Genomic DNA, 10,467 nt, shown 5'->3' on the forward strand with positions numbered 1-10,467 from the left:
ACCGTCTCATCCTCTGCCATCCCTTTCTCCTTTTGTCTTCAATCTTTCCCAGGATTAGGGTCTTTTCCAATGAGTCAATCCTTCTCCTCAGGTGGCCAACCTATTGGAGCATCAGCATCAGCCCTTCCAATGAATATTCAGGGCTGATTTCTTTTAGGATTGACTGGTTTGATCTCCTTGCAATCTAAGGGGCTATCAAGAGTCTTTTCCAGCATCACAATTTGAAAGCATCAATTTTTTGGCGTTCAGCCTTCTTTATGGACCAACTCTCACATCTGTACATGACTACTGGGAAAATCACAGCTTTGCTATACATACCTTTGTCAGCAAGGTGATGTCTCTGCTTTGGAATACATTGTCTAGGTTTGTCATATCTTTCCTTCCAAGGAACAAGAGTTTTAAAATTTCATTTCAATTTCTATCAAAATATTAAGGAGGAGGTCCCAATACCTTGGGGCTAAGGTTTAGACACTGGCATCAGCGGTGTGACTTTTTCTAGAAAGCAGGCTTCCTTTGTCCCGGCCAGTATCATTTTGGCTGGGGCCACAACCCTCCCGAAAAGCATCATCCTACCCAAGTGTAGGTACCAGCCAACCAGAGACTGGGACCTCGATTCCCAGCTCCCAGCTCTGTAACTGGATCACAGGTGAAATTTTGCCCATGATACAGCCCTAGGGAAGTACTGAGAGGGAAGAAAAAGCAATGAATAAAATGAAACAATAAAATAAATCCTCTTGCTTATAGGTTCAGTGGGAACTGGGAGTCAGAATTATGCATTTGGCAGCATAGAAACGATGCTAATGAATGCAAAAGTTATGATCATACACTTTTTAACCCACTGTACAGCTCCTTAAGAGAAAATAAGTCTCCTAAATCAGTAAGTTTGTCTAAACTGAGCCCCGTGGTGCATACACATACTGTGCTGTTCCAATTTTTTAACCTGGAGTATGAAGGAAATAAATCTTCTGGATTTCTTCTCCTATTTTTGTCAGGGGAGAGCGATGCATAGATTCTGTTGAAAGCGGGCTGAGATTGCCCTAAACCCAGGCTTGGAGACGGGGGCATGGTGCTGACATCAATCAGAGAAAGAACCCAGGGCGTGGGGATAAGATGCTGGTGAGGTAGACACCTGTCCTGAGGGTGTGGTGGTGGCCCCAGGAGTCCAGGCTGGAAAGAGGGAAAGAAGTCGGTATGTTTGGGAATGTCCAGGAGTCTGCTATAATGTCCGTATGGTAAAGGGAGGGGAGAGAGAAAGAGACAAGCCCAGAGAGGGAGGCATCCTGACAAAGGGATGCTGCTAGGGAAAAGATCTCCACGTCACCACCCCAAGTATTCAGGTGCAGGGAGATGAGGAAGGCAGGGAGCAGTGAGTGCGTGCATGCTAAGTCACTTCACTCGTGTCTGACACTTTGTGACCCTCTGGACTAGCCTAACAGGCTCCTCTGCCCATGGATTCTCCAGGTAAGACTACTGGAATGGGTTGCCAAGCCCTCCTCCAAGGGATCTTTCCAACCCAGGGATCGAACCCATGTCTCTTACATCTCCTGCATTGGTAGGCTGGTTCTTTACCACTAACACCACCTGGGAAGCCCAGGAAGCTGTGAGAAATACCTACGAAGGCAGTTTTACTGCCAAAGGGAGTGAGGCATGTGGTCTCCCTGGATGCTATGACAGGTGGGCACAAAGCTAGTTAACTGTATCCTGGATGATTTCCACTCCTGGCTGTGTTAAAGCTCTTCCTTACTGGAGGCTTCCTTACTGGGAGCCCAGTCCATGGAAAACATATGGGAGGATGGAGTTAGTGGCTTAGCCGCAACCAAACGATTACTTTTTCTAGAACTTCACAAGTCTTCACCAAAGCATTTCACAAGCACACTGCTGGGAAATAACCCCAGGTAAATGTCTAGGCTTCCTTCAAGGCCCCTGACTACAGCAGCACTCCTCTGGGACCACTCAGGCCTGCGTAATCCCAGACTCACCAAGGGCAGAGCAGAAAGGGTGTGGCTGTTCCTAGAATCTCTCTCTTACATGAGAAAACTGGGACGGAAAGAAGTGATTTATTCAAGGAAACTCAGGGAGTTGGAGGCAGAGCTGAAACCAGACCCCAAAGGGAGGGCTGAGGAGTTGGTCCTAACATTGAGCCAGGGTCTCTGCGCCTGATCTGGGTGGGCAGAGCTGGTGCTGCTTCCTCCCTGGCGGTTCCACTTGGGCTGAGTTAACAGGAAGGTGGTCTCAAGGACAAGGGATTGGCTTTTCTTCCTCTCACGGCCACAGCGGGAGCACTGAGGGATATTCGGGGGGGAGGGGCAGATTTAAGGAGTACGTCTGAAATATCTAGAATGTGATCAAAGAGTGAAACCAGATGGCGAGTGGAGGTGACGGCCAGGCACGTGGGTGCCGGTCAGTGCGATGCTCAGAGGAGCTGTGAGCTGGCCGTGCAGAACATGACGATGATGTTGCTGTTTAGTTGCGAAGTCCTGTCCAACTCTTTGTGACCCCATGACGGTAGACCGCCAGGCTCCTCTGTCCACGGGCTTTCCCAGGCAAGAATACTGGGGTGGGTTGCCCTTTTCTTCCCCAGGGGATCTTCCAAATCCAGGGATCGAACCCATGTCTCCTGGATTGGCAGGCGGACTCTTTACCACTGAGCCACCAGGAAAGCTCACAGAACATGATAACTGAGTCCAAATATATGAAGGACCACAGAGTAAGCCCCGGGTGATGCGGGTGAGCCTGCCGTGGGCACGCGTGGGAGCCGGGCCACATGCACGCCTTCTGGGGGTCTCTTTACCTTCACCTGCAGCCCTTCCCACTCAGAATTCCGGAGGCCGTCCCCAGCCTCCCTGTCCCTGCTTCCCGCCCCAGGGCCGGCTGCGGTAGCCCTTCCCACTCAGAATTCTGAGACCCCCTCCCCGGCCTCCCCTTCCCTGCTTCCCACCCCAGGGCCGGCTGCGGTGGGTCTGTGTCCACCACCCGCTGCTTTCTGGTGGCCTCTTCTGTCTGTCTGTCTGTCTGTCTGTCTGTCTGTCTGCTTGTGTCCCTGCTCTGTGAGGACCTGGAGGGCTGCCCTGGGCTTCCCTGGGGTGAACACATAATGCACTTTGCTTTGTTTTTGTTATTTTCTCTATCATTAATTGATTATCCTATTGCCATGGAGCTATTTCTCAGGTTTTATTCCAAGCATGGAGGGCTGTAACTCCTGCACACCCTGCTGGGGGGGACCTGACATCCTATTGGAGGAAGTGTCCCAACCCTAAGTGCAGGTTTTAGAGGCGTAGCCTTTCGCATACTCCACCCCAGAAGTCTTTTATTTAATTCGTCTGGGAGGGGGCCCTGTGGTTATCCATTTTAAATACAGCAGTGTGTACATATCAATCCCAGACTCCCTACTATCCCTTCCCCGCATCGTGCCTCACTTTGAACTCTTGGCTTTCCAGTCTGGACGCCAATCAGGTCCCTTGGACTTGAAGTTGAGATCGCTCTCCCCTGAGTTTTTCTTGCAGACTCTGACTGGGCTCCAACCTCTAGCCTAGCTCAGTACTCAGTCATACCTGGGAAACAACCTTGATTCAGGCTCCCTCCTCCCCAGTAATTCAATCAGAATCTCTGGGGTGGGACAGAGGCGTCAGAATTTCAAGCGCTCCCCAGGGGCCTCCAAAGGGCAGCTGGGGATGAGAGAGACAACCTCTGGCAGAAACCACCCACATTGTAGCCCCCACCCCTACCTCCATCCTCTGAAGCTTTAGTTAACCACCACCACCATGACCCCTTCCCCTCATCAGGCCTCTGGTTTCTTCTAGGAAATTTTAACATAGTAACCATGTCTCCAGCAATACAAGAGCTCTTTTAAATGTCAGTCCCAAACTGGTTGTTGCCTTCCCCACCCGCAAGGAGTAGGAGGTTTGAAGTATGCCCCCAGTCATCAGGTTGCTGGCTGAGTACAGAGGCAGCTGGCCAGGGAAAATGGAGCGCTCCAATGAGAGCAATGCACACAGAAAGCTGCAGGACGGTGCGAAATGGGAAGGGAAGCCATTCCCCGAAATGAGTAACCGGCGGCAGGCGCTTTACAGAGCAATCCAGCTGATAAATACTCTGTACTTAAAGTGAACTTTGAACAAATGCATAAGCAGAGATTGAATGTTTTCTGCAAATAGAAGCAAGCAAGGGCTTCATACAAAGAAGCCATGGCCCAGCACAGGCTGAAGTGAGACAGGACGACTCGGCAGAAACAAAGTAGCCAAACCTAGGTGCTAAAATAAACTTCAAAACACCCAGATAAATTAGAGGACAGGCAGGCTTCTTAAGGATGGTAAAGAGGGGTTGCACTGGTTTTATAGGGAGAAGAAAGTGTAAACGCTTTTCAGAATCTCAGGCTTCCCTGGAGGCTCAGTAGTCAAGAATCTACCTGCCAATGCAGGAGATGCAGGTTCCATCCCTGGAGAAGGGAATGGCTACCCACTCCAGTCTTCTTGCCTGGGAAATCCCACGGTACAGAGGAGCCTGGGGGGCTACAGTCCATGAGGTCACAAAAGAGACAGATACAACTTAGTGCCTAAACCACAACCTACAGAATCTCACTGTGTGTCTTTAGTTTGCTGCATGCTGACTGTATAGTAGGTGCTTTATCATTTTTCTCTCTGCAAGGTGGGCTCATAGTTTTCCATCCATTCTTTTGCTGTCTTCATGAAGGTCAGACAAAGGAATCCCAATGGGTTCTTTATAGAAACCTACCTGAACAGAGGGGTTTGGATGTCCAGCCTGGGGGCAGACCTCATAAATAGCTCCCCTTAGAGAATGGGCCTCAGCATCCTGACTTCTCTCTGGGATGCTGAGAGTTATGTTAGCACCATCAGCTTCCAGAATAGAGGATAATCAGTGGCTATGACAAAAGAAGAATGTTAAAGTCCCAGGAACAATGTGGTTGGGTTTGGCTTCAGTGAGACAGGAAGCCAGAAAGACCTGGGAGGGTACTCAAACTGGAGAGGTTGAGAGAGTCAACCAGAGTGCTTTTCCAAGCAGTCATGCCTGCCTTTCATGAAGATGGAAAGCCAGGTACGGCTTTTCCCTGTGTAATACCAACCATTGTCAGCAAGGTGGCCCATAAGTTCTAACAGCTACGAACCAGTGAGAAGGGGACCCAGCTCCCTTGTCTGCCAGGACTGGGTATTGATTTGAGTTTCTGATGGAAATAAACAGGATTCGCTTTCCTCGGTGATTTAAACAGACATAATTGAACAAGAAACATCAGGGCTGAAAGTAAAGGGCCGTGAACGGATCTATTATTTCAGCTCTGCCTTCATTCTTGCTCCTCAAGAGAGGCACCCCTTATCTCCCCCATGGCTGGGGACACTCTGAGCTTCTGGAAACTCAGCAGAGGAGAGGGTTAAACGACATTGGGGCTGAGAACAGATTAAGAGCGAGTGATAACACGAGAGCTGGGCTGCAGCCGAGCGCTGCCCTGGCAGTCTGCTCTTGATAGCTGCACACGGTTACGTGGACAGTCCCCTTGGCCTTTCACAGAAAAGGGCAGATTGTCAGCAAACAAAGGGATAAGAAACACAAACCTTAAACAGCTAGAGAGAAGCCAGGTGGGAGAAACAGCCCTTGCTGGGTCCTGTCTCTTGGAGCCTTTGAGGCTAAATCCCATTTCACAGCAGATTTAATGGAGAATTCTTCTGAAAGTCAGGATCTGCCCACCGCCTTTGAACATCTTCCTTTAACATAGTGTTAATGAGCTTGATTCCTTCTGCAGGACCAAGCCCCCTGTTGCTGCCCTGGTACCTGAATGGAGATCCAGTTTCACCCCTGATTTTCCTTTTTTATATTCCTTTATCTGAGAAGAAAAGAATATTTAGACATTTAATTGGCATGTAACGAGATAACTATAACAAGTTAATTAGTTCTCAATTAAGTTGCATTTACTATACCTCCTGAATGTGTTCACAGCAATTAGGGGTGTCTAATGAACTTGCAGAAGCTGCCTGCTTCCCACAGGCAGCAGTACCGTGACAGCATCGCTCCTGGGGTCTGAGGCACCATGGCATCATTTTCTCAAAAGCTAGCATCAGTCTATACATCCAAGCTGTTTTAGGATCCAGTGGTTGAAATCGCTGGTCAATTGTGGAAACAAAAAGCTGGAGCAGCTCTGTGAACATGGAAACAAAGAGTTGTGGAATTCATGTGGTATGAAGAACACTGGCTTTGGAATCCAAGGGATACAGGTTCAGGTCTTGACCACTACTTTCTAGTAATGTGACTTTGGGCAAGTCAGTCAGTTCAGTCACTCAGTCATGTCCAATTTTGTGACCCCATGGACTGCAGCACACCAGGCTTCCCTGTCCATCACCAACTCCTGAAGCTTGCTCAAACTCATGTCCATTGAGTTGGTGATGCCATCCAACCATCTCATCCTCTGTCGTCCCCTTCTCCTCTTGCCCTCAATCCTTCCCAGCATCAGGGTCTTTTCCAATGAGTCAGTTCTTTGCATCAGGTGGCCAAAGTATTGGAATTTCAGCTTCAGCATCAGTCCTTCCAATGAATATTCAGGACTGATTTCCTTTCGGATAGACTGGTTGGATCTCCTTGCTGTCCAAGGGACTCTCAAGAGTCTTCTCCAACACCACAGCTCAAAAGCATCAATTCTTGGCTGCTTAGCTTTCTTTATAGTCCAACTCTCACATCCATACATGACTATTGGAAAAATCATAGCAAGTATCTCCCCAGCTCTCTGAGCCTCAGTTTTCCCATTCCTATGCCAGTCATAAAAGTAGGGAGCTTACTAAGGTTTCTAGGTAGACTGGTCAGAGAGTAAGGGCAAAGCCTTACAGGTCCTGTGTACACTAAACACTTTGTTAGTTCATACATGTCTTTCTGTAGGCTCTGTGGTTTTGTTGGATTTGGGCAAAGAGGTTACCTGGCCAAACACGTGAGAGGGGTTAATCACCATTTTAAGTTATTGCAGGAGCCCCTAGTCACATTTCAATGTCCTGTTAGTGGAGAAAGCTCCCTAAAAACATTATCAAAATATGATGGGATGGCTAGGGGCTGTAGGTGCATCCTAAGTTGCTTTAGTCCAACTCTGTGGAACTCTTGGAATGTCACCTGCCAGACTCCTCTGTCCATGGGATTCTCCAGGCAAGTATACTGGAGTGGGTTGCCATGCCCTCCTCCAGGAGATCTTCCTGAACCAGGGATCAAACCAGCATCTCCTGCATTGGCAGGCGGGTTCTTTACCACTAGCCCTACCTGGGAAGCCCTGGGGGGTTTAGGTGGATAGTTCAGTTCAGCCGCTCGGTCATGTCCGGCTCATTGTTACCCCATGAACCGCAGCACGCCAGGCCTCCCTGTTCATCACCAACTCCCGGAGCCCACCCAAACCCACGTCCATTGAGTCGGGGATGCTATCCAACCATCTCATCCTCTGTCGTCCCCTTCTCCTCCTGCCCTCAATCTTTCCCAGCATCAGAGTCTTTTCAAATGAGTTAGCTCTTCACATCAGGTAGCCAAAGTATTGGAGTTTCAGCTTCAACATCAGTCCTTCCAATGAAAATGCAGGACTGATCTCCTTTAGGATGCACTGGTTGGATCTCCTTGCAGTCTAGGGGACTCTCAAGAGTCTTCTCTAACACTACAGTTCGAAAGCATCAATTCTTCAGCACTCAGCTTTCTTTATAGTCCAACTCTCACATCCATACATGACCACTGGAAAAAACTACAGCCTTAGGTGGATAAGGTTACTTATTCATTTTATCCTGGAGTTTCTCTTAAGATGCAGTGAGATAGAGATCAGGAAAATGATGGGGTTTATCAGCTAAACACTAGCACTGGGGAGCAATCGCGAAACTCGTCCCCTCTGGGGAGAGTGGTGGCGGAGGGGAAGCAGGGGGCAGAGGGGTAAGGCTCTCGGGGAAGCAGCGTTACGTCTCCGTGAGTGTCCAGGGTTCTGTCTCCCCCTCTCTTTTCCTTTCTAGCCAGGGGTTCACCTCTCCTTCAGCACCAGCTAGGATTAAAAAACCATGCTGAGGAATCATCAGAAGGAGGGAAAAAAATTTACAAACTCATTTGCATTTTAATGAATTTTTAATTGAACCAAAATCTGTTGTTTCTGTTTAAAGATGCAGGGCTGACTTTGTGGTCTCTGCTGCTGTGGGCCAGGCGGGAACTTAATGTGATAACAACAATGATAATGCTAAGCTTAATTAGGTTTGAAATCTTGTCTGGAAAGGCTGCTCGGAATCTGGGAATGGCAAGCATTTGCCAGCAGCAGGCTGAGAAGCCAGACTGCATTGGTAGATACCCTCTTTCTAAAACCACCAAGAAGGCACCGAGATCAGCCAGACTGGGCCAGGAGGACACCCTCAAACACCCTCTCCACCATAGTGCCTTGTTGTTAAGTGTGAAAGCCAGACAAGCCCAGCCAGTGGGGGGTAGACACTAGATTTCCGCCCTGGCTTTGTTTTTTTTTTTTTCTTAAATCATCAACAGCTTCACTCTTTCTTTATATCACTTAGCAGGGTCCCACTGAGATGCAGAGATGCTGGTCAAGGTGATCTGTGTACCCTTTGGGACAAGGCATTGAAAGGCCATCACTGAAAAGAGTTGCTAATGGTCTGGGGTTTTATACTACTTATAAGCTAACATATCATGTTTCCATGGATGCTGGCAGAAGGCATGACACTCCTGGGTCAGAGACAAAGGACCTTATCACTCAGCAAAAGCTGTAGCCAGAGCTTCATGTCTGTCCTGGTTCTCCGTGACCTGCAGTCCCATGGAGGGAAGGGGACCTGCCACAGGTGGGCTGGAATGGCTGCTTCACAGACACTGAAGTATGTTACACTTTGTGCCTGGAGGACTCGTCCCTTTTACCGGGAAGGGAAGAAAGCTGGGTCTGGGGAGAGCGATGCTACCTCATCCGTTCAGGTTACTGGCTGCAGGCACTGCCCTGGGAAGTAACCCCGGTCAGAGCGCTCAGGGCCTTGCACTCCTGGCGCCTTTAGCAAGAACATGCAGTGATGCTCAGGGTCCATGGTGGGTTGCAATTCCAGCCACCATGCCTATGTGCTCCTGCTACAGTCCACGGCAATGTCTCAGTGGACTTGAAGGCAGTGGGTATAGTAGGTATATTGGGAAGAGGTTTGCTTCTTTACTGGAAAGGAAGGAGGTGTTTGTTGAAATTATTACCCAGGCAGTCCCCTGTTTGTTTGTGTCTTATTTTTATTTTTTGTATTTTTGCAGTACAGAAAATTCTGGAGTTTTAACTGATGGGTACCTCTCCACTCCAAATTTCTCCATTTGCTCCAAACATCCTGCTTGCTTTCTCTCCTCCCTTCCTCACCAGTTCTGCACCCCTCAGCCCCAGCAGTCAGATGTAAGCCCGGTTCACCCCAAAGTGATGACCCCAGGAGAGACATCACATATTTGGCTTTAAAGACTAAAAAGCCACTGTCCCAGAGGTGGCAGGAAAATTTTGGAAGGATGTTTGTTTGCCAAGCATCTGTTTCTTCTCCAAACACAGACTGCACAACAACTCTGTAGACTCAGGTGAGGAGAGAATAATCAGAAGAGAAGAAATAGGTGTGGGGCCCTTAGGAACTATCCCTCAAGTTGAGTAGGGGATGCCTACTCAATAGAACCATCAGATAAATTTAGGGATAAGCTATAAAAGGTAGTTTCCATTCCAATCCCAAAGAAAGGCAAGGCCAAAGAATGTTCAAACTACCGCACAGTTGCACTCATCTCACACACTAGTACGGAGAAGGCAATGGCAACCCACTCCAGTGTTCTTACCTGGAGAATCTCAGGGACAGTGGAGCCTGCTGGGCTCCTGTCTATGGGGTCACACAGAGTCAGACACGACTGAAGTGACTTAGCAGCAGCAGCACATGCTAGTAAAGTAATGCTCAAAATTCTCCAAGCCAGGCTTCAACAGTACATGAACTGAGAACTTCCAGATGTTCAAGCTGGATTTAGAAAAGGCAGAAGAGCCAGAGATCAAATTGCCAACATCCTATGGATCATCAAAAAAGCAAGAGAATGCCAGAAAAACATCTACTTGTGCTTTATTGACTATGCCAAAGCCTTTGACTGTGTGGATCACAACAAACTGTGGAAAATTCTTCAAGAGGTGTGAATACCAGACCACCTTACCTGCCTCCTGAGAAATCTGTATGAAGGTCAAGAAGCAATAGTTAGAACTGGACATGGAACAATAGACTGGTTCCAAATAGGGAAAGGAGTATGTCAAGGTTGTAAATTATCAATCTGCTTATTTGACTTATATGTAGAGTATATCATGCAAAATACTGGGCTGGAAGAAGCACAAGCTAGAATCAAGATTGCTGGGAGAAATATCAATAATTTCAGATATGCAGATGGCATCACCCTTATGGCGGAAAGCGAAGAAGAACTAAAGAGCCTCTTGATGAAAGTGAAAGTGGAGAGTGAAAAAGTTGGCTTAAAACTCAACAT

The sequence above is a fragment of the Capra hircus genome, chromosome 21 (genome assembly GCF_001704415.2).
Source record: "Capra hircus breed San Clemente chromosome 21, ASM170441v1, whole genome shotgun sequence".
Taxonomy (NCBI): Eukaryota; Metazoa; Chordata; class Mammalia; order Artiodactyla; family Bovidae; genus Capra; species Capra hircus.